Raw genomic sequence first — 26,029 nt, 5'->3', positions numbered from 1 at the left:
TTTAAGCCACCAAATTTGTGACAGTGGCAATAGGAAACTAATATATTCCCTTATCCATACACTTCAATTTTCCAACATAATTGTTCTGGATACCTTGTTTGCCCTTCCACATCCAGTCCCCATCCTGCTCTGTGCCCCAGGAAGACGATGTGTTTACACTGCCTCAGTGGGCTCCCTTGCTGTCTGGCTTCTGTTTGGCCAATAGGAGGCACTAGCAAGAAACTGGAGGGCAGGTGGAGAGGAGAGGGAGGTGGGTCCAGAGGCCACGTCTCCTATAGGGAAGCCTTCTCTGTACAGCGGCACTTCCCTTGTGGACTTCAGTCCTTGGGGGTGGTGAAGCGTCTCTCTGTGGCTAGGGCCAGATTTCTGCCTTATTGCATTCCTCAGACCCTTTCTACATCTTTATAAACAGCCTCTTTATTAAAATTCCTTCCAATTATTCAGCTTGCGTGTGTCCTCTGTTTCTTATTGGGACCTTGGCTGATATAGTAATATTACTTGGAATTCCCTTCTTTGTTCTCATGAATAAGCCATGTGCTCTGCTTTTGAGACCTGGCTCAGATTCCAGCCCCGTGATGACCACAGACTGTCAGAGCCGACTGAGGCCTTAAGGATCATCCAGTCCAGCCACATAGATGTTTTTTCTCCTCCCCTCTCCATCCTGATCTGTTTTGACAGCTCCTCTTCCTCTGCCTTAAATACTGGCAGGCTGCATGGTCCTGCCTTAGAGCTTTTCTCACACTATACATTTTCCTTGGGGGAATTCATCTCCTCCAAAACTTTAATTATTTTCCATACCCCAAAGATCCCCAAATCTGTATCTTTGTTCTGGACTAGATTTATATATTTCTATCTGCTGAACTGACATTTCTACTTGGCTGCCTCAGGCTTCTCAGATATCAGAAGTACTCTCATCATCTTTCCTTCCAAATGGCTTCTCTTCCTATAGAGTTTCTCATTTCAGGAAGTTGGCCCAGAAACTAGGGAGCCATTCTCTCTCTCTTTTTAATTTTTACTTAGTGATTTTAGAGAGGGCAGGGGAGAGAGAGGGAGAGGGAGAAACATCAATTTGTTGAGTCAATTATTTATGTATTCACTGGTTGCTTCTTATATATGCCCTGACTGGGGATTGAACCCTCAACCTTGGTGTATCAGGGCATCCTTCTAACCAACTGAGCTACCTGGCCAGGGCCTGGGGCAGCAGGCGGCGCACATTCTTGACACCTTCTCTTCCTTGTCTCCTCTTTAGCCATCGATACCCAAACCCTGTCTTTACCTAAATCTGTTAAGACTCCACCCACTTCACTCTACTGCACTGCCCCATCCCTCTTACCTGCTTTCAATCCATTCACCATGCAAATGACCAAAGTAATCTTTTTAAACAACTCTGCTCTAGTTGCTTACAATTCTCCAGAGGCTTCCCATTGCCTTGAGGACAGTTCAAATTCACAGTTTGGCCTCTGTCATCCTTACCAGCCCCATCCTGAGTGGGACTCCCTCCATCTCCTCCTGGCTCCAGCCTTCTGGACCACTTCCAATTCCTGGATCATGCCTTATGTTGTTCCCTCTGTTCATAGCACTCTCCTCCGCTCCTCCTCCAGCTCACTGCTGTCCTACTCATCTTCCAGCCTCAACGAAAGCTTCAACTCCTTAGAGAGGCCTTGTTCTCCCCATCCCCATGGCACACCCCTTGATCAGAGCTTTCCTTGACTTTATTGCAATTGCATATTTTATCTTTGTCTTCCTTGCTAATCTCTGTGAGGGTGGGGACTGTATCAATTTTATTCACTGTTATAATCCTGGCTCTCAGCACAGGTCTTGAACTAGAGCAGGCGTCCAACAGATATTGTGCAACAACCGTCAGATGAAGGAAATGAGCTCAGAGAGGTGAAGTGACCCACTGGTCCAGAGCTCGTTCCACTATACCCACTGCCTCCTGCTCTGTCACAGAATTTTCTGAGGCTATCTAAGCCCACAGAAGTTGCTCTGCTTCCTTGATTTGAATTGCCTGTTAACAATTTGCTGTTCACCCCTTGCCCTCCTGTTACCTTTTCATGCAGGTTATACATATGGTTCTCTCTCCAACTATACAACAAACTCTCAGGGGACAGGGACAATGTCAAAATTCTTTATATTCCTTCTCCAGCTCAGGTTTGTATGTTTATTCAACCAATATCTATTGAAAGCCCATGTTTTCCAGACACTGCCGGGGCAATAGGAGTAAATCAAACAGATGATATCCTGTGCCCCAACTGAGCCTATGGTTTAGCAGTGAGAGACACATTAATTAAGTAGTTACAATAACACGTTAATACTATGTAACTACCTGGTGAAACAAATTGCATGTGTTGTGTCAATGTACCAGGAGAATCTCAAAGCCAGAGGGGGAAAAATAAAAGGTGCATGCATCCTCCTGGAATGCAACTTAGAGTTGAGGATTTAGGGAAAAGCTAGTTATTATTTTTTTAATAACAAATACAAATATACTATGGAGAAGAATGCAGTATTCACGTAGCTTTTAAAATCAAGTTGCAAATTTCTGGCTCATGGCTGGCCTGCTTTAGCCCCACCCAGGGCCCAGAAGGGTTCGCATTGGTCCTCTCCCCTTGTCAGTGATGCCTCAGTGGAAAGTTTGCAAAGCACTGCCACAGCCTCACCTCCGGAAGACTGACTGTCCCATGGCAAGAGCTCAACAGGCAACGAGATACTAATGTTTACAGTGGAATGAAGCGAGGCAGATAAGGCTTCGGGAGCCCAGGTGGGCGCACACCCGAGCCAGTCAGGAAAACGGAAACCGGGAGCAGGGACTTTAGCTGAAGGGAGGATGACTGGGCCGTCAAATAACTCTTTATATTATCCAAAGATATAAGCCCTGAGAAGGAAATCAAGGGGAGTGGCTTTCTTTGCTTCCCTTTCCACTACCTTCTTTGTGCAACTATGGTATGAAAAAGGAAAATCAGATACAACACCAAGCACCTGACCTTTGGCCCTGCCTATATGCAAAGACTAAGCACCAAAGCAAAAACAAGCAGTGCAATCAAAATCTGAGAGTGATTTTTACAAAAGAGTGAACAAAAACTACTTGTAAAATCCTAATGAAAAGTTTTTTAAATGGGCAAAACAGTTCCACCAGTTGCTTCAGAGTGCGTACCTATCTGGGAAAGATGCGAAGGACTGCTCACGGAAAGGACAGAGCACCCTGGGAGGGAGGGTGGGGGAGGGGGACTTGATTGGATGGGGGACTCAGATTCCAACTGTACTGGTGATGATTTAATCCCAAGTGGGGGCAGTTGGTAAGTGAGAAGTTATTATTCTTTATCACATATCTTCAATATATCATAATTTTTACAGGAGCCAATTTATATTAGAGTCAACTCTACATTTTCTAAAACAAATGAAGCAGCACAGAATCAGCATATCAACATTTCCTCCAATAAAATTTGAATTGATCTTCTATATTTAATTCCTTTCTAGCTGTGGGTAAATACAAAGATGTGTACAAAGCACATAGCCTATATTTTGGAATCTAGCTATTTGAGGATGGCACAGTCAACCAAGTCTGCTTCTTTTTAAACAGCCAAATGGCTTCTGTCATACTATATGAAATTCTTGCAGGAGATAAAGCACAGAAAATAGGATGGAACAGGAGGAACTTCAGGCAAAAATGTGACAAGGCAATCGGAAGGAACAAGCTGGAGGCGATGAGGAACAGATCTTACTGGAATGGAGAGTCTGTGTCTGAGACTATTTGTTCTTAACTGGCCAATCTTATGACACAAAGTTGGCATAGCTCAAATTGTGCTTGAAAACAGTCTCCTTTTAAAACCATGTGCCCACTAGCGACCACCCCTCTTCAGGTTCAGAACACAGGAGACTAAACGTATGAGCCCTGGAATCAAACAGCCCTCGGTCTAATGGTTACAGATTCATGAGTGGGTGACCACCTCTGCAGGCCTCATTTCTTCTTCTGCAAAATGGGCAAAACCCCAGTACTTATCCCAGAAGTTGGACGGGATGCTAAGTAAGATAATGTGTGTACTGGGTTCAGTGCCTACCACATGCGAACCCTCAACCAAAGCCACTTCTCGTTTGTCCTTGGTCAAGGCATAATCTCCTATTTGGGGTATTCGTTCTCCCCGTCATTATCTGTTAAATATAGAGAGGCAGCACCCTGTAAGAGCCTTGAGTCAGTGTTGCCTGGTGTAGCAAGCCACCATAAGTGGGCTTTCAAAAGTACAAGACTGGTTTCCACCTGGTCAAGAAGTAGGGCAAGAAGTAGTCAAGAAACTTCCTGGCCGGGGGCAGAAGCTCTTTAGCATGGAAGTCTTACTGTCTGCCCAGACTGCCACCTGGTTTCTAATTCTCTTGTCAGGTTCTACTTGCTGCTTCCTTTTCCCTTTGTCCAGTCCTATTCTCTGTTTTCCCAGGAGTCCCCATTTCTGTCTGCCTGCCTCCTTGCCTTCCACTTGGGTATCTGTGTTTTAGTTTTGTTGTTTTTTCTTTAAGATTTTTTAGAGAGGGAAAGAGAGGGAGAAAGAGAGGGAGAGAAACATCAATGTGTGGTTGCCTCTCAGGCACCCCCTACTGGGGACCTGGCCCGCAACCCAGGCATGTGCCCTGACTGGGAATCGAGCTAGCAACCCTTTGGTTTGTAGTATGGTGCTCAATCCATTGACCCATACCAGTCAGGGCTCATTTTTAACTGCCTATTGATGCTAGCCATCTCCTCTCACCTTGCCTTCGGGAAGTTATAAGCTTTTCACTTCCTGACTAGCATGATGGGTTCCCTACTTTTATCTCTCGGCTCACGTACCCTCCTGGCTTCTGATGGCTAATATAGTTTTTGAGCCATGTATCTTGCCTCTTTCTCTGTAGGTACTGTGACTCACAAATGCTTAACAAGATTATAGGCAAAATATTTAGCAACTGGTTTGGAACGAACACTGCCCAGACAGAATGGCTGTCAGCAATCCACAACAGAGACGGCAGTCCTTGCATATACAGGCTTGAACAGCAGCCCGCACCCTACACTCTAGACCTCTCCAACCCTTCTGATGAGAGGCCTCCAGTTTCTTCTTAGGGCTCGTGCCTCAGATTTGCTTCTTACTCCTTATGTACAAGCCTGGCACCACTAGTCTTATACCCTGCTTCAGGAACTCCTGTCATCCACAGTCCTAGAGCTGACCTTCTCATTTCCTCTCTATTCAGCCGTCACTGGAGGAATCCAGAATACTGGTAACAGACATGAAAGAGAGGCCTTGATGCCAAAACAGCAGGGCAAAACATAAAAGCAGTATTTTTATATATACATTGCAGGTATAGCAAAAAATATTCTTGTAGCACAAAGTTCTGTATAGCATTATCAAGAGTTATTTCTGTTTTCTTGGTCTGGATACAGGAAGTCTCTTTCGCTCATGCCTTCTATGCACCTTTTTGAACCACTTATAGTCTATAAGGAAACAATTGGTTGCATGTGATTTGCAAATAAAGGGAATCAGAGGAAACCCTACATCTTCTGTTCTGTCAAAAAGCTGGACCTGTCCTTTCTCTAACACTTCCCTCATTCAAAACAAAAAGAACAACTGCCTGGAACCTTCTGCATTCACACAGATCTTGAACACAGAGAGGAAAGGGGCAGTGCGTTCAAGATGGTTGTTGAGTAGGGCTGGAATTTCTAAGGTTTGGTAATTTCTAATACTTTGAGGTTATAGTTAGGAGGTGGGTATCCTAAGAAAATCACTCAGCAGCCAGAATGAACCAGGAAAGGGACCCAACTGTGCATTCCCCATGAACTCACTGCAGCTGTCCGTCACCAACCACCCAGTCCTCTACAATGCTTTCCTTTATGTACTTATTGACTCTATTGATATCTCCCAATTTCTTAATTTAAAAAGTTTCAATCTACAAAAAGTTAAAATAATATAATAAGCACATCTATACCACTGTCTTTGATTCACCCAACGTCATCACTCCACTGTATTTCTGAGCTTGCTCCCCAACTCTTATACTTATTTCCTGAACCAGCTGAAAGTTGCAGATGTCAAGACATTCTGCCTCTAAGACACACATCTTGACAGATTAAGGACAGGGTCCTACATAGCCATAGTACCACTACTGCACCTAACAAAATTCAAAGTAATTCCATAATATTATCTAATATTCAAGACATTCAATTTTCCCTAATTGTCCCAAATCATCTTTTACAGCTATTTTTTTTTTCTGATTTAGGATCCAATGTTCACACACCCTGACTGGATGTCACATCACTTGAGTATTTTAAGCTACAATACTCCCTACTCCTCCAGTCTTCCTGGCAGGAACACACCATGGGTGAAGTTATGACCTGACTGCATCTCAGCAGGAGACTCATTCCAGGCACTAGTAAGCCTGATCACCAGGCTCCAGTGATAACTTGCTCATCTCTTCACTGTAAGGCCTCATGTTTCCTAGACAATCTGTGGTGAGATGCTTTGAAAAAATGTGAAAATCCTGTTTCCCAACAATTCACTCAGAAATTTAAAAAGATTTAATTAATTAATTAATTTGTTTTTAGAGAGAGGGGAAGGGAGGGAGAAAGAGGAAGAGAAACACCGATGTGAGAAAGAAACATCAACCATTTGAGCCTCCTATGTTTTGGGGGGCGGGGGGGGGGAACCTGCAACCCAAGCATGGTGCCCTGATGGGGAACTGAACTGGGGACCTGGACAACACCTGGCCAACTGAGCCGCACTGGTTAGGGCTCACTCAAAGGTGCTGTAACTGTGGATGAGTCCCTGTCTCAATCAGTTACGTTAGGGTTTGCATTGCAGTGGTTTTCTGGTTCTCTCATTCCTTCTATTGTGTAGTATTTATTATTCAAATAAACCCATCAGCACCCAGCCCTCTCTTTTCTTCAGTGGATATGCTCTCTGCTTACTTCTTGCTGGGGCTTCCTCCCCACAGCCCTATTGCCCACATATGACAACTGCAGCCCACCCTGGGGGGCCATTAGCTTCTCCCTTTACCTGCTGATCTCATCACTCCACCTTCAGCAAATCAAAAACAAACATAACACGTTGCCTACAAATTTACAGTAATCGACAAAAATTAAAACAGTGGTAATGCATATTTACTGGGTCAGACTAAAGAGAATAGATAAAGGAAATCACTTTTTTTAAATTAGATTGCATAAACCCGGAAAAATCTTTCCTCCTCTCCAGGGTAAAGCCACTTGCTCTATCACAATCAGGGTCTTCACGATGGTGTTGAACAGAGCCCCCTCGTCCCTTCAGTTCCGTTACGAGAATTTTGGAAGAACACAGGTTTAGAAATCATTTACCCAAACGTCCCATCTTACATGCAAGAGGCCCAGAGAGGTGAAGGGACTTGCCCAGAGTCCCTCAGCTTCTTAACCGTAGAGTTAAGACAGGAACCTGTCCTAAAAACACCTGCTCCGATGTTCTTTTCATTGCCTTTCCAAGTGCCTCGTGATTCGGATGTCTAATGGGCAAGATGATGCCGTAGCATTTCATTGCTAATTTGCATTTGGCCTGCATCAGCTTCCAACCTTTGAATACTTTAAGTTAAAATTCCCATGAGAAGACTTGTGTTAATATTATTATTACGGCATTAAAAAATCAAGCTTCATTTCTGCAGGTCAACAGGGTAAATTTAGGAAGACACAAGAGAACACTTGCTACCTTTTCTTTAATCAGGAAAAATATAAGGGTCTCAAGGACCTGCATCAGGCCGCTCTCTGAATGCTGCTTGCTCGGAGGCTGAAACTCCCTGCGGATGACAGCTCCGGGGGTCTTAGAAAAAGACGCAAGCCGGTGTCCACCCTACCCCACCCTTCCCCATCTCCCGCTTTAACGATGCAGTGTGAGGCATTAGTTAGGTACTGGGAGCTCGTCACATGTTCACAGGAGAGGAAAGTGGTGAACAAAGCCCAGCGTGGAAAAACCCAACCGCGCAGCCCAGGGAGGACAGGAGACCGCGCCCTCCCTGCAGCGGCCCGGAGGGCTGCAGAGGCTGCGGAGGCGCAGTGCAGGGCGTGGAACACACACCCGAAGGCGCCTCCCGCCCGCGCATCCTCAAGCACAGATAGCTCTCCTCTGCGCAGCCCCGCGCTGGAGGCACGAGGTAGCCCCGCTCTCCGCACCCTGCCGGCCGAGCGCCAACGCTGCGGAGCATCCTCCAGCCACAGGGAAGGAGCGGCTGCCCTGGCGCTGCAGACCGGGGCTGCAGACAGCGCGTGGCCCCAGCCGGACCCCTCCCAGCCCTCCGCGTGCTCACCCATCCGTGCGCCCATCCCGTAGCCGGCTGTGCGAGCTGTCAGTCCTTCAGCTTCTTGGTAGCCGGGCCACGAGCAGGGGCGGCGCCGTAGCCGAGCGCGGCGATCAACAGGCGGTTCCCAGACCGCAGGCGGGCGCTGCGCCCGGGAGCACGCGGCAGCGGAGCACGCTGGGAAGCGTAGTTCCGGCGGCGCGCGGCTCCCGCGCGAACGCGGGACCCCCTGCCCGCTTCTCGCCTCTACTTCGTCCCTGCCAAGCAAGCGTTGTCTTCCAGAATCTACGTCCGGACCCCTTAAGGGCTCTGCGGGCGAGGAGAGTCTCAGCCTTGGGGAAAAGCTTTGCAGGCTCTCTTGAGAAGCTAGGGACTACAGATAGGGTAGGTAGCAGGGACTCTTCAGTCTTGTGAGGAGCTGCTGGGTGAGTGAACACCTTAACGTGGCAGTCTCGTCAAGACCCAGTTCAGATGGAGACGAGGCTCAGATACAGACTTGGCTTGCCCTGGGTTTTACTGGTTTTATTCGGGCCTGGGCGCAAGCGTGCGGAGTCTCTGGGGTATAGGCTTGAGGGTAGGGAAGTAAGCGAGCAGATCTGAAGTCTGGGGCGTGAGAGTGTTTGCGAGCCCATGTACATGCAGTGGCTTCATTAGATGTGAGGCTGAACAACTTGGCCTCTGTTAGCCTTAGTATCCTCATCTGTAAAGTAGGCGTAACGCGTAAGTTGTGAGGACCAAATACTATTAGGCGCGAAAGCGCCTGTGTCTGGTACTTAGCACATGCTCAGTAAAGGGTCCTTCCTTGGGAGGTGCAAGGACCTTCCCCGGCATACTTTTTACCTGGAAAAACCTGCATGTAATGCTGAATCAAAGATAGCTGGGCCTATCCCTAGCCAGCGTAGCTCAATTGGTTGGAGCATCTTCCTGGAAATCAGTAAGTTAGGGGTTCTATTCCTGGTTAGGGCACATGCGCACTAGGTTGATGTTTCTCTCCCTCTCTTCCTCCCTTTCCCTCTCTATAAGAAATCAATACCCATGTCCCAAGTAAATGTTAAAAACCTACGGAAATTATTAATTACCAAACTATGTAGCATAAGGAGGTGCCAAACTACACAGCACAATGGGGTAACCTTTCAGGAGCTTTTTCTAGTTAGACTTGATCTCCTTTTTGAAGGAGATGTCTCCCCATGTTATAATTCTTGCTTATAACATTTATCTGGACAGTTTCAGGTATGTCGAGTTTTGTAAGTAGCTACTATACAGTATTTCACACTGTGGTGAGATTTACATCTTAGAGCTGTAGTGGAAGAAAAATTAAGGCCCTGGCTGGTGTGGCTCAGTGGATTGAGTGCTGGCCTGCTACCCAAAACGTCACCAGTTTGATTCCCAGTCAGGGCACATACCTGGGTTGCAGGCCTGGTCCCTGGTTGGGTTGTATGTGAGAGGCAATCGATCAATGTTTCTCTCACGCGTTGATGTTTCTCTTCCTTTCTTTTTGCCCCTCCCTCCCCCCTCCCTAAAAATGAATAAAATCTTTAACAGAAAAAGAAAAATGGTGGATGCAAGCAGCATTCCAGGTGTAATCTCTGCCTGAAACAGGCAAAGGGTGAATGGAGATGAAATGGCATCATCATCTGTGCGACCTGTGCAGGAATCATGTGGGGAAAGAAGTGCTGCAGAGGAAATTCTCTATTGGAAAGTAACAACACCACTTCGCATTTGTGAAATACTTTCCCATTCATGTTCTCACTTGATTTTTGTGATAACCTGTGAGATACAGAGTGAAGAGCTTTCTCCAGTCAGAGTTCTAAAGGCACAGAGAGGTGATATGACTTACCCAAGGTCATCCAACTGGTCATTAAGCCTATCTTTTCTCCTTCCACCCTGGGTACTCTGGCATTCCCTAAAGAGGCACCCACAGCACTGTCTTTCTTTTCTGTGTTTCAAAACAGGGCCATACCTTCTCCAGTAAGGGGGCTGCATCAGAAAATAAAGTGAATTCTCCAGGGCTTTTGGAACTAGCATGATGAACAGTGGCTTACAGGCACTGCTGACTGAGAGACCAGTGTGGTTTCCACCATCAACTGTGATACTGGATGGCACCCTGGGCCTCCTCACCAGAATGACAAGTCTCATCTTGGAAAGAGTTAAATGAAATGGAGGTGTGACCAAACCAGCTTAAATTACATTTCCGTGTTTTCCTAGTGTTATTCCAAATGTTCTGTGTAACAGACATGATATCTTTGACTTTACATTGTGTGCTTGTCACAAATCATAGCCTTCTGTTAGACAATGGGACTGCTTACAGATCAAGCTGTCAGTTTTCCCAGAGAAAATCGAAGGTAGGCATACACTGAAAATAATAAAGCATTTAAAAATATATTTATTTATTTTAGAGTGAGGAAGGTAGAAAGAAAGAGAGGGAGAGAAACATCAATGTGTGAGAGAAATATCCATCAGTTCCCTTTCACATGCACCCCAACTGGAGACCAGGTCTGAAAACCAAGCATGTGCCCTGACCGGAAATTGAACTGGCGACCTTTGGCTTTGTGGGATAACACTTAACCAGCTGAGCCATACCAGCCAGGCAAGCGATTTTATTCAGATAAGAAAAAGTAGTAAAGATTTGATATAGCAAAGATACTCAGTAGTGTAACATGTCTGTGTGTGATGAAATGAATGGAGCATTATTCAGATAAAGACTGTGAAAGCAAGCAGGCACAAAAATGATTTCAAAGTCATAGCTGGCAGTCAAAGGAGAGATACAAGAGCTATCTGACAAGCCCAGGGCCATGTATAAGCTCCAGGAGGATGTTGGCACCAAATAAAGGAAACATTATGAAAAGAACTTCTAATCAATCTGTCTATACCAGGAGGGTTGGCAGCAAGTAGATGTTAATGGATGAGTGAGAATAGAGTGAGAAAGTAGAATAGATAACCCCTCTATTTTTTATGTTAAAATTTAATGGACAGATATCATACATTTTAGTCAATTTAGTTCTTTAAATCTCTCTAAAAATTTCTGTACTTCTGGCCAAGATGGAAGTATAGGTAGATACGCATTGCCTCCTCACACAACCAAAAGAAGGACAACAACAAATTTAAAAATGAAAAATAACCAGAACTGACAGAAAATTGAACTGTATGGAAGTCCAACAACCAAGGAGTTCAAGAAGAAACATTCAGCCCTGGCTGGCATAGCTCAGTGGATTGAGCGTGGGCTGTGAACCAAAGTGTCGCAGGTTTGATTCCCAGTCAGGCCACATACCTGGGTTGCAGGCCACGGCCCCCAGCAACCGTACATTGATGTTTCTTTCTCTCTCTCTCTCCCTCCCTTCCCTCTCTAAAAATAAATAAATAAAATCTTAAAAAAAAAAGAAAAAGAAACATTCATCCAGACTGGTAGGAGGGGCTGAGACAGGTAACCAGTGTGAGAGGATGCATGGCAAGGTTGCAGCTGGAGGACCGGCGAGGTGGTGGCTGGTAGACTGGGTGGTCCCACATTTGGGTGTGGATAAACCAAGAGGGACAACTGGGGAGCAAGTCAGATTGCACAGCCCAGGGTTCCAGGGTGGGGAAATAAAGCCTCAAAAACCTCTGACTGAAAAAACCTGTGGGAATTGTGGTGGCAGGAGAAACTCCCACACTCATAGGAAAGTTGGAGAGACCTGCAGGACCCTAGAATGTATACAAGCTCACTCACCTGGGAATCAGCACCAGAAGGGCCCAATTTGCTTGTGGGTAGTCGGGGAAGTGACTGAAAGTGCTGACCCCTCCCCCACATACAGTGCCACAAGGCAGTGACATGGGTTGCCTGCCCTGGTGAATACCTAAGGTTCCACCCCTTATAACAGGTGTGCCAAGACAAAGAAATATGACCCAAATGAAAGAACAGATCAAAACTCCAGAAAAACAACTGAGTGACAAAGAGGTAGCCAACCTATCAGATTAAGAGTTCAAAACACTGGTAATCAGGATGTTCACAGACATGGTTGAGTGTGGTCACAAAATAGAGGAAAAAATGAAGGCAATGCAAAGTGAAATAAAGAAAAATGTATAGGGACCCAACAGTGAAGAGAAGGAAACCACGACTCAACTCAACACTTGGGAGCAGAAGGAAGAAATAAACATCCAACCAGAACAGAATGCAGAAACAAGAATTCAAAAAAAAAAAAATGAGAGGCTTAGGAACCTCCTCCAGGACAACTTTAAATGTTCCAACATCCAGATCATAGGGGTGTTAGAAGGAGAAGAGGAAGAGCAAGAAATTGAAAACTTACTTGAAAACATAATGAAGGAGAACTTCCTTAGTCTGGCAAAGGAAATAGACTTCCAGGAAGTCCAAGAAGCTCAGAGAGTCCCAAAGAAGTTGGACCAAAGAAGCACACATAAAAGCACATCATAATAACATTACCCAAGATTAAAGGACAGAATCTTAAAAGCAGCAAGAGAAAAGGAGACAGTCACCTACAAAGGAGTTCCCATAAGACTATCAGTTGAGGCCCTGGCTGGTGTGGCTTATTGGATTGAGCACCAACCTGTGAATCAAATGGTAGGGGTTTGATTACCACTCGGGGGACATGCCTGGCCCAGGTCCCCAGTAGGGGGCGCTTGAGAGGCAACCACACATTGATGTTTCTTTCTCCTTACCACCCCCTCTCTAGAAATAAATAAATAAATAAATAAATTTTTTTTTAAAAGACTAGCTGAGTTCTCAAAAAGAAACCTACAGGCAAGAAGAGGCTGGAAAGAAATATTCAAAGTCATGAAAAGCAAGGACCTACATCCAAAATTACTCTGTCCAGCAAAGCTATCATTTAGAATGGAAGGGCAGTGAAAGTGCTTCCCAGATAAGGTCAAGTTAAAGGAGTTCATCATCATCCAGTCCTTATTATATGAAATGTTAAACAGACTTACCTAAGGAAAAGAAGACTGAAACTATGAACAGTAAAATGACAACAAACTCACAACTATCAACAACTGAACCTAAAAATAAAAACAAACTAAGCAAACACCTAGAACAGGAACAGAATCACAGAAATGGAGATCACATGGAGGGTTATCAGTGGGGAGAGGGAGGTAAAGGGGGGAGAACCAGGGAAAAGGTACAAGGAATAAGAAGCATAAATGGTAGGTACAAAATAGACAGGGGGAGGTTATGAATAGTATGAGAAATGGAGAAGCCAAAGAACTTATATGTATGACCCATGGACATGAATTAAGGTGGGGGGGATGCTTGTGGGAGGGGAGGTGCAGGGAAGAGGGAAATAAAGGGGAGAAAAAAGTGGGACAACTGTAATAATCAATAAAATATACTTAAAATTTTTTCTAAGGGAGAAAAGGATGGCAGCCATACCTATAATCGGTTGAAACCCATCACCATTTCTGGAGTATATCTAGTAGGTGTAAGTTTTCAATTTGTTTTTTGAAAAATGAAAATGTAAATTTTTAGACAGAACTCCTAGAGCTGAAATGGACCTTACAGATCATCTATTCTAGTCTCTTTCTCATGCACATAAGGAAGCTTGTACAACAACAGTAAAAATCACTTGATAGTAAAAAGTTCTGTATGGCTGTTATAATGAAGTATTTTTATTATTCACAATGGAAAATGTAGCATATCTCATTAGAAACATGTAGTTGATACTGTTGCTTGCCTGCTCAACATCCATTCCATCCTCTTTCTTCTTCTTTACGGAAGCCTCACCAGGTGTTCACCCAATAGGGAAGGTGACGCTATTACCATCTCACAGGTATACTCCTACCTATCTCAGGCAAGGGGAATAGGATCCTTCTTGACTGGCCAGTGAGAGATTAGAGGTGGGAATGTAACCCAGGTCTGGCCAGGGAGACCTGAGGAGAGGCCTGCTGAAGGCCTTCTGGGAATGTTTTCTTGCTCTTCAACAGACATACAGGGAAACACGCCACCATCTCCACGGATGTTTTTGCATATGACTGCATTACCTGAGATTGGAATGGCCATCTTAGAACCAGCAGGGGATCTAGCCTTAGGACAAAGCCAACACACTGATGATGGCAGAGTAAAGAGACAGGATGAACTGGGTCTGTGATGTTGTCGTTGAGTCAGTAAGTCAATCAGCCCTGGTCTGCCCTACTTCTGGATTTCTTGTTATGTAAGATAATAAATATCCTTATTGTTGAGTCAATTTGAGATGGGGTTCTCTGTTACTTGAAGCTGAAAGCATCCTCAGTGTTACAGATGAAATGTGAAAGTAAGTTCTTTGGATGGACTGAAGGACTATTTCACAGAGTTGATAAAAATAAACAAGAATCACAACCCACAGGCAAAGGATGGGGATATTATCATGTAATAGAAGTATGAGAGGTATGGATTATCATTTAAATCCAGATATTTATTGTCTGCTTGACTGTGATGAAGTCTCTTTAACCTCTCTAAGCCCAGTGTCTTCATCTGTAGACTGGGTATAGTATTGCAATACTTACCATATACTGTTGTCACAGAGATTACATTTGATGATTTGTGTCAAATATGCTGCAAAGAATATGGTCAGCTCTACAGCATTGGTGGCTGTGTTGATGAACCTCGAATTAAGTCATATTTATAGTGTAATTGACAGCAAGTATCTAAAAGTGAATCACCATATAACAGTGATCATGTAAATTACATCACAGTAATGCAATCAACAAAATTCAGAGTGTGGGAAATTCTATAAGACAAACAATAAATAAATTGCAGGAAGAAGAAAAGGGAGAGCTTATAGGTACATAGCATAAGAGAAATAACCAAATACAGTGTAATGATTTTGACCTAAATAAATCAGTTGGCTTTTAAAGAAATTTCTTTTATTGATCTAGAGAGAGGAGAAAGGAGGAAGAAAGACACTGATGTGACAGAGAAACATTGATTGGTTGGTTAATCCGTTCATCAGTTGCCTCCTGCATGTGCCCTGATTGGGGACCAAACCCACAACCCAGGCATGTGCCCTGAATGGGAGTAGAACACTTGATCTTGTAGTTTGGTGGATGATGCCCAACTAACTGAGCCACATGGGCCAGGTCCAAAGCAGCTGTTTAAAATCTGTGTTTATAAGACAATTGGGGGAAATGTGAACATAGGATGTTTAATTATATTAAGGTATTATTTTAAATTTTAAGATTTCTTGTGGAGAGATACTACTACATATTACTAAAAATACTGAATTGTTTGGAAAAAATAATTTCTGGGGTTTACTTTTATAATAATCCAGTGTGAGAGTGGTGGTGGTAGGGGGGCAGTGTGGGGAGCAGATGAAACAAGCTTGGTCATGGATTGTTAATGGTTGGAGCTGAGCAATGGAGCATTCTTACATTTTTAAGTGCAACTTCATTGAGATATATTTTATAGACCACAAATTCACCCTTTTAAAAACTGTACAATTCAATTTTTTAAAGTATATTCACAGAGTATGTAACTGTCACCTAATCTAACTTTAGAATGTTTTTAAAAAAACAGAAAGAAACTTCATGTACCTTAGCAGTCACTGCCCCTTCCCACCACATTGCCAGCCCCTGGAAACCACTAATCTATTTTCTGTCTTCTCTGGATTTGCTTATTCTGGACCTTTCATAAATATGGAATCATAAAACACATGAGCGTTAAGACTGCCTTCTTTCACTTAGCATAATGTTTTCAAGGTTCATCCATGCTGTAGCAAGTATCAGTACTTTATTCTTTTTTTTTGTTTTTATGACCAAATGACATTATACTATATGGATATACCACATTTTCTTTATTTGTCAGTTGATGGACTTTTAGGTTGTTTCCACATTTTGGCTATTATGAATAATGCTGCTATGCACTTTGTGCACAAGTTTTTGTACAGATACACATTTTCATTTCTTTTCAAGTGGAGTTGCTGGGTCATATGGAAACTTTATGTTTAGCCTCTTGAGGAATTGCCAGGCTGTTTTCCAAAGTAGCTGCACCAATTTACATTTTTACCAATAATGTGTGAGGCTTCCAATTCCTCCATATCTTTGCCTGTGGGGAGACTCTGCCCACAGGACACCCCCCCCCTCCCCTGGCCGCCACAGATGAGAATAAGTCTACCAAGACATGATCTGCTTGGGGAGGAAAGGTGGCCGATCTCTCAAAGGAGAAGGGCCAAGAGACTTTTCCTCAATGGGCTTTTATTAGGTTCATTTTGCACAGGAATACAGGTAAAGCTTATTAATCATTGTCAGGCAGTAGGGATCAAACAATAGATAGCATACAAAGAACTATGAGGGCCTGTTCTGAGTCAGGGTCTATTAGCTAAAGGGCTACAAAACTTTGGGAAACAAACTCATTTCCTGCTCAGAACTTTATTTAATTGCGAGCATTCTTAGCAAAGCAGGTTTCACAGGATTTTACGTTTTCTTTCTTAGGCCTGATCACCAGGGAACCCGCCCTTTCCAGCACAGGGCTGCACTGCCCTTTGTCATTGTTTCAGGCTTAAGTCAGGCAGGGGAAGTAAGGCAGCCAAGAGATTAGAAGCGTTCTTGAAGATGGAATGAGAACTCAGGCTTTGTCAAAGCCCAGGGGCAAGGGTCTATCACCCCCTTTTCCTGTAGCCCCTTAAGTCCTTCCTTGGGCCTCCCTGTGATCGTGCCCTTCCTTCAGGAATCTTACCTGTCATTGGCTAACTGATCAAGCACATGGGGGGACAGGCAGGGTGAAGTAAAAGAGGCAGAAGTGGCACCCCTGCCAGGGAGATAAGCTTTGTCTCCTTAGTGGCTTATGGTTAGAAGGTCACTCACTCATCCTTAGCCATGGGGGGATTACAGCTTCTGAAACCAGGCAGAGTGGTTCCCAACATTTGCCAACACTTGCTAATGCTTAGCTTAAAAATTATGGCCATCCAGAGAAAGTAGAATGGTATTTCATTGTGATTTTGATATGCATTTCTCCAATGACTAATGATGATCATTTTTTCATGTGCTTTTTGGCCATTTTTATATTTTCTATAGAGAAATGTCTTTTCGAATCCCTTAAGTTTTAATTGGGTTATTTGTCTTTTATTACTGATTCATAAATTTTTATATGTTCTGGTGGTCATAAATGCATTATCAGACATGTGATTTGCATTTATTTTCTCCCATTCTGTGAATTGTTCTTTTTTTCACTTTTTTGATGGTATTCTTTAGTAAACACCCTTTATGAGTTTGTGGAAGTTCCTGTCTACTTTGCTTGATGCTTTTATCATGAAAGGGTGGTTGGTGGATTTCATTAAAGACTTATTCTGTGTCCATTATGAGGATCATGTGTTTTTTTCCCCTTTATTCTATTGGTATGGTTTATCACTTTGATTTTTATATGTTAGATTAAATATTCATTTCTGGGATACATCCCATTTGATCATGGTGTATAATCCTTTTTATTGATATATGTTGTTGAATTTAGTTTGCCAATATTTTGTTGAAAATTTTTGTGTCCATATTCATAAGAAAATTGGTCTATATTTTCTTTTCTCTTGATGCCTCTGACTAGTTTTGGTATTGGAGTAATACTTGCCTTATATCAATAGAACGAGTTAGGAAGTGTTCCCCTCCCCTTCTATTTGTGTAGAAGTGGTTATGAAGGATTGGTATTAATTCTTTAAATGTTCGGTAGATTTACCAAAGAAGCCTTCTAGGCCTTGGCTTTTCTTTGTCAGAAATTTAAAAATTACTAATTTAGCCTCTTTTCTTGTTCTACATCTATTTAGATTATATTTCTTCTTGAGTCAGTTTCTTTTGTTTGTGCCTTTCTAAGAATTTATCCATTTTATCTGAGTTGTCTAGTTTGTTGACATACAGTTGTACATAATATGAATTTATTATCCTTTTCATTTCTGTAAGGTCAGTAGTGATGTGCCCTCTTTCATTTCTAATTTTGATATTTGAGTCATCTTTCTTTTTTTCTTGGTCATTCTAGCTAAAGGTTTGTCACTTTTGTTGATCTTTTCAAAGAACCAACTTTTAATTTTGTTGATTTACTCTATTGTTTTCTAGACTCCATTTACTTTACTTCTGCCCTAATCTTTATGAACTTTATCATGACCCAGATAATTTCACTGGTGAATTTTACTAGTATTTAAGGAAGAAATGATACCAATTTGCTGTAATTTCTTCCAGAAAACAGAAGCAGAAGGACTACTTCCTAACTCATTCTGTGAGGCTAGCATTACCCTAATACCAAAACCAGACAAAGGCATTACAAATAAAGGAAAATTATAGGCCAATATATCTCATAAAAGTAGATGTAAAAGTCCTCAAAATTATTCAAATCCAATAATGTATATAAAAAGAGTTATATACTACAAACAAGTGGGATTTATTTCAGTTATACAATGTTGGTTTAACATTCAAAAAATCAATTAATGTAATTTATCATATCAACAGGCTAAAGAAAAAAAATCATATGATCATATCAGTAGGTACAGAAAAATAATTTGACAAATACAACATTCATTTATGATAAAAAGGTTCCAGCAAACTAGAAATAGAGGAGAGCTTTATATGTGATTAAGAACATCTGTAAAAACTTTACAGCTGACATACTTAACAGTGAGAAACTAGATGCATTCCTCCTAAGGTCAGAAACAAGGCAAGGACGTCTCCCCTTGCCATTCCTACTCAGCATTGTACTGGAAGTCCTAGTTAATGCAGTAAGATAAGAACAGGGGCTCGGCAATGGGGATGGTGTATACAAATGGAGAAGGAAGGAATGGAACTGTCTGTGTTCATAGATGGCATAACTGTCTATATAGAAAATCCCAAAGAATGATTTTAAAAAAGCTCCTGGAGTGAGGTTGCTATAGGTGATTATAGCAAGGCTGTAGGACACAAGGCTGATATACAAAAGTCAATTGCTTTTCTATGATTGGAATTTGAAAAAAGCCAACACTATTAACATTAGCACAAAGAAAAAAACAGAAAAAATACTTAGGTATATATATATATATATATATAATATCTATATGAAGGGAACACCAAAACTCAGATGAAACAAATCAAAGAAGATCTAAATAAATGGAGAGGTATTTCATGATCATGGATGAGAAAACTCAATATTGTTAGGGCAGTAATTCTTCCCAACTTCACCTGTAGATTCAATGCAATCCCGAGCAAAACCCTAGCAAGTTATTTTGTAGACATCAACAAAATTATTGCAATGTTTATATGGAGCAGTAAAAGCCCCAGAATAGCCAATACCATACTAAAGAAGAACAAAGTCAGATAACTTACACTACCCACCTTTAAGACTTAGTATGAAGCTACAGTAATCAAGACAATGTGGTGTTGGTGAAATAGATCAGTGGAACAGAATAAAAAGCCCAGAAATAGATTCACAGAACTACAGTTAACGTATCTTTGACAACAAAGCCATGGCAATTTAATGGAGAAAAGCTCGTCTTTTCAACAAATGGTATTGCAACAATTGAACATCAATATGCAAAAGAATAAATCTAAGAAGACTTTTTACTATTCACAAAAAATATATGGATTGTAGACATAACTACAAAACAAAAACCTATAAAACTCTTTGAAGGTAACAGGAGAAAATCTAGGTGGCTTTGCATTAGATGGTGACTTTTTAGACACATCACCAAAAGCAGATCCATGAAAGAAAAAATTGATGTTGGACTTTAGTAGGTTGAAAACTTTTGCTTGGAGAAAGCACTGTTAAAAGAATGAAAAGGCAAGGCATAGACTGGGAGAAAATATTTGTTTGCACAGATGTAGTAAAGTTGGAATCATTGTACATTGCCAGTGGGAATATAAAATGGTGTAGTTGCTATGGAAAACAGTTCGGTGGTTCCTCAAAAAGCTAAACATAGAATTATCTATGACCCAGCAGTTCTGCCCTTAGGCATATACCCAAAGAAATGAAAAGCGAGAATGTGAACAAGTACTTATGTATAAATGTTTATTGCAGCATTATTTACAACAGCTAAAATGTGGAACCAACCCAAGTGTCCATCACCAGATGAATGGACAAACAAAATGTGATACAGCCCTACAATGGAATTTTATTCAACCATAAAAGAAATGAAGTTTTGACACATGCTACAACATGGATGAACCTTGAGGACATTACACTAAGTAGAATAAGCTACCCACAAAACAACAAATATTGTAAGTTTCTACCTGTATCAATATCTACAATGGGCAGACTCATGGAGACAAAGTAGATTAGAAATTACCAGGGCCTGGGGGAGGCAGGATTGGGTAGTGGTTGCTTTGTGGTGCAATTTCTGTTTGGAGTGATGAGAAAGTTTTGGAAATAGACAGTGGTGATGGCTGCACAACTTTGTGGATATAATTAATACCTCTAAATTATATACTTAAATATGGTTTTAAAAAGTGGCTAATTTTATGTTATATGTAATTTATTATGATTAAAAGACTAATAGTATAGTATGAATATGCAAAAAACATTGAATTATACACTTTAAGTAAATAATTGTATGGTATGTGAATTTTTTCTCAATTAAGCTGTTAAAATATATAATCATATAAGTATAGTATAATTTACATATCTGTTCTGCTATTGATGGTTAATTGATTGTTTCCAGGTTTTTGTTATTCTGTTTCCAGGGTTTTTTTTTGTTGTTGTTGTTGTTGTTATTCTGAAGGATGCAGACATGAACATTCTCACACACATTCCCTGACATTTAGGTGTGAAATTTTTAACAGAGCATATACAATTTCTGGTATTAGAATTTCTGACTTGTAGGAAATGCACAGGTACAGTTTTGTGAGATAATGGCCGTGTTTTTCAAAGTGGTCGTACTAAGTTGTACTTCTCTCGACAGCGCATCGAATTCATATCTTCACTGATAAGTAGTCTTGCCAAACTTAACTTTTGCCAATCTTTTGAGTGTAAAATGGTTACCCTTTGTTGTCTTAATGTGAAATTTTCTTATAATTAATAACATTAAGCATCTTTTCATGTGTTTATTCACACCAGGATGTTTTCTTCTATAAGATTCTAGTTATGCCATTAGATTATTTGTCTGTTAGGTAGAATCAGCCCTTTAAGCACTCTAGATATTAATCTTTATTACAGTTGTATTAGTTGTATATGTTACAAATAAAACATTCTTTGCTAACAGAATCTATGTAGTTTCTCAATTCAGATAGCCAGAATTTAAATGTTGAAAAATATGTAGTTTTTAGCATCTATTGGTTCCTGATTTTCATATAAAAATTAACTGGAATTTGGGTAATGAGGGATAAATCAAACATTCAAATATGTTTGGTTCCTGGGGCACCTATATCTTTTCTTAGTTCCTAATTTAATTTAAATTTAAATTTAATTTAATTTTTTGTAATCCTCACCCAAGGATATATACTCACTGGAGAGAAACAGAGAGAGAGAAAGAGAAAGAGAGAAAGAGAGAGAGAGGGAGAGAGAGGAAGCGATGTGAGAGAGAAACAATGATCAGCCACCTCGCATATGTGCCCTAATCTGCGATGGAGCCCATGACATAGGAATGTGCCTATGGGAATCTGACTGGGAATCAAAGTCTCAGCCCTTTGGTGTTCGGGAGGATGCTCCAACCAACTGAGCCACACAGCCAGGGCAACAGCAGCTCTTAACATTAATGTTATGTTTACCAATCTTTTCTTTTATGAGTAATTTTTTTTTGGTCTTACTAAAGAAGTCCTTTCTTAGAAGTCCTTTTCTTAAGTCCTTTCTCGAGATTATAAAAATACTTTTCTATATATTCTTTTGAAAGTTTTAAATTTTTATTTTTCACATTTAAGTCTGTGATCTACTGGAATTAAATTGTGTGCATGGTAAGGAACAGAGATGCTACCAAATGGCTAACCAATTGTCCTGGCATCCTGTATTTCATAGACCATTCCCCATGGGGACTGTGGGGTCACCTGTGTCACGTATGAAGTCCTCATACATTTGTGATTGTTTCTGTTCTAAAAGTGTTAGGTTTGCTTTCCCCAATTATATCTGTAATCATTCTGTAATTGATTTTGGTACATGGTATAAGGTAGAGATTTAACTTCACTTTTTTTCACATAGATAACTAATTGTACCAGCAGCATTTATTGTCATAGGTTAATTTCTCTGATACGTATGGGTCTGTTCTGGGCTTTCTTTGTTGACTCTGTGTTACAGTTGTCTATCCCAACTGCAGTAAACCGCTACTGCAATGGTTTACTTCTCATCACTTTGTTATGTCTTGATGGCTGTGAAGGTTAAGTCCCCCTTCATCATTCTAATGTCTTGGCTCTTCTTAGCCCTTTACCTACCACAAGAATCCCATAGGAGTTTTGGTAAAAATTTCAGTGAGTTTATATATTAGTTTGAGAAGAAAATGATATTTTCATCATTTTGCATCTTCCTAGCCATAAACACATCTCTGCTTTTATGTATACCTTCTTTTATGCCCTTTCATATAATTTTATGATTTCTTCCATATAAAGCATTCTTCTCTTTTGTTAAGTTTACTCATAATGTTTTTTGGTATCTAGAAGGTCATCTCTTCCACAATTATATTGTCTGATTGATTGATGCAACTGATAGTTGCATGTTGATCTTGTGTGTTATGACTTTGAAGGTTGAACAGTTCCAGTGCAGACCTTACCTGCATTGTCTGTAAACATTTTAGTGTTGTCCATTACTGGTAAACAACAATTTATTTCTTTTCAATCTTCATTTCCCTTTCTTCCCCCTTTTCCTATTGCATTGGCTAGCACCTCCAGAAAAAAATTAAATAGAAGTAGTAATAGAAGGCTTCCTTCTCTTATTCTTGGCCTCAAAGAAAATGCTTCTAATAATTCACCATTAGTTGTGAGGTTTCCCCTGTGTTGTAGGTAGATATAAATGAAACCGAAATTGAAGAAGCAAAAATAAACATAGAAAAAAATTCAATCTAAGACACAAATTGTAGATATTAACTTTTATTTTTTGAATTAGGGGGAAATCAATATAAAATTCACAGAAAGACTAGGTATTTGGAAACAGCCTAGATATCTAAGGAAAAACAATTCACAAAGAACCCTAACTATAAAAATATCAACTAAGTATTAATTCAAGCTGATTAATTTCTTAGATTTAAAGGAAACTATCATGACGATCACAGAAATGAATCATGGAGGAAATTCTGAGAATTATGTGAAATTTATTTCAGAGCATTTTATGACCCAGGATTTAATGTGGCTGAAGAAATTGAAAATAACCAGGGGCAGCTTAGAAATTAGCCTGAATAAGAGAGAAGTGGAATGGCTTTTGAATCTCCATGCACTTGTGGTGGGAACTTTTCCCTGCACTTTTACAGAGGCTTTGATCATTTTGTAAAGGCATTAAGTGATCACCACCTAGACTTTTTCCGACTTGGCTCTTTTTCTGCCCCTTATGTTATTTAGGTACCTACTTTTCTGTCTTTTGGTAATCTCTGACTTTTCAAAGTCATCTTTCTGTTCTCTTATTTAGGCCTGTCACACCCTCTGTCCTGCTCCCTGCAAAAACTCTGAGAAAAAAAAAGGAGTTCTATGGTCAAATGAGTTTGGGGATTATGGTGTCAAGCAACATCCAGTAGCTTACTTTGCTGCAGGACTTCTAGAAACTTCTGTATTCTCATATGCATTGTGAATCTACAAAAGGGAAATAAAGCTGGCAATATTTCCCTGTACAGATGTGGTTGTGAACAAAAGCCAACTCTATCTTTGTGTCATGGATCATGCTGTTATCTTTAACCACCCTTACTGTCCTTTGTAAGCATACCAGTCTCTAGTTAATGATTACCTGTGTTCCATACAATAGTCAAAAGTATTTTTGTTAGTAATGGCCAGAATGAAATAACAACTGAGATCATTATCAAGCTGGTGATAGAACCGATTATAAATCATCATCTACCATAAGACCACCACGAGATATGGCCCCAGGCTCATACTACATCCTTCGTCCCTTTGTCTTGTCAGTCATCTGTACTTGAATTATATTATAAAAAATGTACTGTAATAAGGGTCTGGTAGTGAAGAATAATTTGTGCAGAACTGCTGGGTCACCTGTCTGCTCTGACCCTACAATCCTTTAAGTAAATTACCCTATAATAAATTCTGTTATATTTTGTGGATTTGGATGTGTCATTCTTCAGTCTGAAAATACCTTCTCACTACAGTGGCCATTACACCTTTGCCACACTGTTGGACATTACCCAATTAATCGATTATTGAACCTTTTCCAAAGAACACCTAATAACATATCATTACACAAGTTCATTAATCTTTAAATAAAAACTCCCAGGTTCTTCAGTAAACTTTTCCTTGCTGGAAGACACGTTATATGCTCTCTCACTACTAGATCGCAAACTCTTTGAGGGCAATTTCTTCCATTTTCTTGAAGTATTACCTGATCTCATCTATATTTTGAAACTCGGGTTTTCTTAGGCCCTGGGATGGGCACACTGGGTACCACCCAAGAGTTCATGCATGGAACATTCTTGCTAATTAAGGTAATTTAGTTTTTATGGTATTTTTACTACACCTCAATTCAACCACTTTTGATGCTTTATTCAAGCCTCTGAGCTAGGCACTGCTGAGCTAAAAAGATGAGGAGATATAGTTTCATCTCCCAGAAGCATGTATAGAGGCAACCAGACACGTACATGACACAAAACACTAGTTAAATGCTAAACAAGAGTTACAAACCACCTTGGGGTTCAATGGAAAAACAATGAACAACTGGGCATTTGAGGGAAGGGGATAGGTAAGAATCAAGAACTATCTCATGGAAGCTGTATCATTTGGGATAAGCCTTAAAAATAGACAGATATTGGAAGAGTAGCATTACAGATAGAGAGTATAGCATGTGCAAGCCATGAAGGTAGAAAGAGGCAAATTCACGTGACTGTTTGGCAGAAGCATATGGAGTATACAGGACGAGTTGAAGATTGGCAATGGCCATAGAATGGATAATAAAAATGGAAACAATAGCTTGAATGCCAGTGAGAGTTATGTTAACGCTATTGTCTACTGGCAGCCACAAAGAACTTTTGAGTGGGAGAATGATGTGGGGGCCATTTGCTCCTTTCCTATCGCTTTGTCTCCTGAACTCTAGGTCCTTTGCCTCCGTCCAACACAGCAACATACAGAAATTTCAGCCAATGAATCAAATTTCTGGTCTCCTAATCTGCCTACCAGGTACCTCATTTTGGAGAGCTGTCCAGAGTACAACAGAAATCCGGGCACTAGATTCAGTAAGTGCACGCCCACTCTGTGTAGAATACTATCACATGCTAGAATGTTGAGGAGAGAGTGTTTAAGATGAAGAATACAGACAAGAGGTCCTTGGTAGATTTAAGGATAATACTTTGGCGAGTTATGATTTCAAAGTATTAAAGAGGAAACCAAATCGATAAGAAAAAAAAAGATGGATGCAGACAGTAAATTCTAAGCAGTAAGCCAGTAACGAGACCGTAGCTGGTCAGACTTTCAAGGCAGCCCAGGACTAACATCGGTACTGGTGTGCAGTGAAGGGTGAAAAAATTGGAGGTTAGTTTGAGGTCACCCATCAGGCCTTGGAAGCACTATCCTCCTAGTGTAATGTTGAAAGGACTGGACCCTTCAGGCTGTTCAAATGGGCCTGGAGAGGCTATACATGTTTAGTAGTGTTAATGTTTTCTGTGACCTAGACTTAGAGGCACCCAGGTAATCGAGTGGGGAGAGCGAAGTACCCTTAGCATGGAGAGAGCCTGGAGGTCTGAGAAGGCTGGTGCCTGCTGGGGAATCAAAAAGGGGAGTAGAGCAAAGCTTT

The 26,029-nt window shown here is 41.1% G+C and overlaps 1 protein-coding gene across 1 annotated transcript in view; it reads right to left on the bottom strand.

Annotated features, from left to right (window-relative positions):
* TMOD2 (tropomodulin 2) overlaps positions 1-8,389 on the bottom strand; it is a 48,975-nt gene extending 40,586 nt beyond the window's left edge. The window contains exon 1 of the mRNA XM_045823206.1: positions 8,275-8,389. The gene's annotated coding sequence lies outside the window, so the exon portion shown is untranslated. The remainder of the gene's footprint in view (positions 1-8,274) is intronic.
* Between the last annotated feature and the right edge of the window lie 17,640 nt (positions 8,390-26,029).

This window comes from Phyllostomus hastatus, unplaced genomic scaffold (genome assembly GCF_019186645.2).
Source record: "Phyllostomus hastatus isolate PE091 unplaced genomic scaffold, TTU_PhHast_1.1 phas_scaffold_501, whole genome shotgun sequence".
NCBI lineage: Eukaryota > Metazoa > Chordata > Mammalia > Chiroptera > Phyllostomidae > Phyllostomus > Phyllostomus hastatus.
Note: the sequence above shows the minus strand (reverse complement) of the source record. Positions and strands in the feature narration are given on the sequence as shown.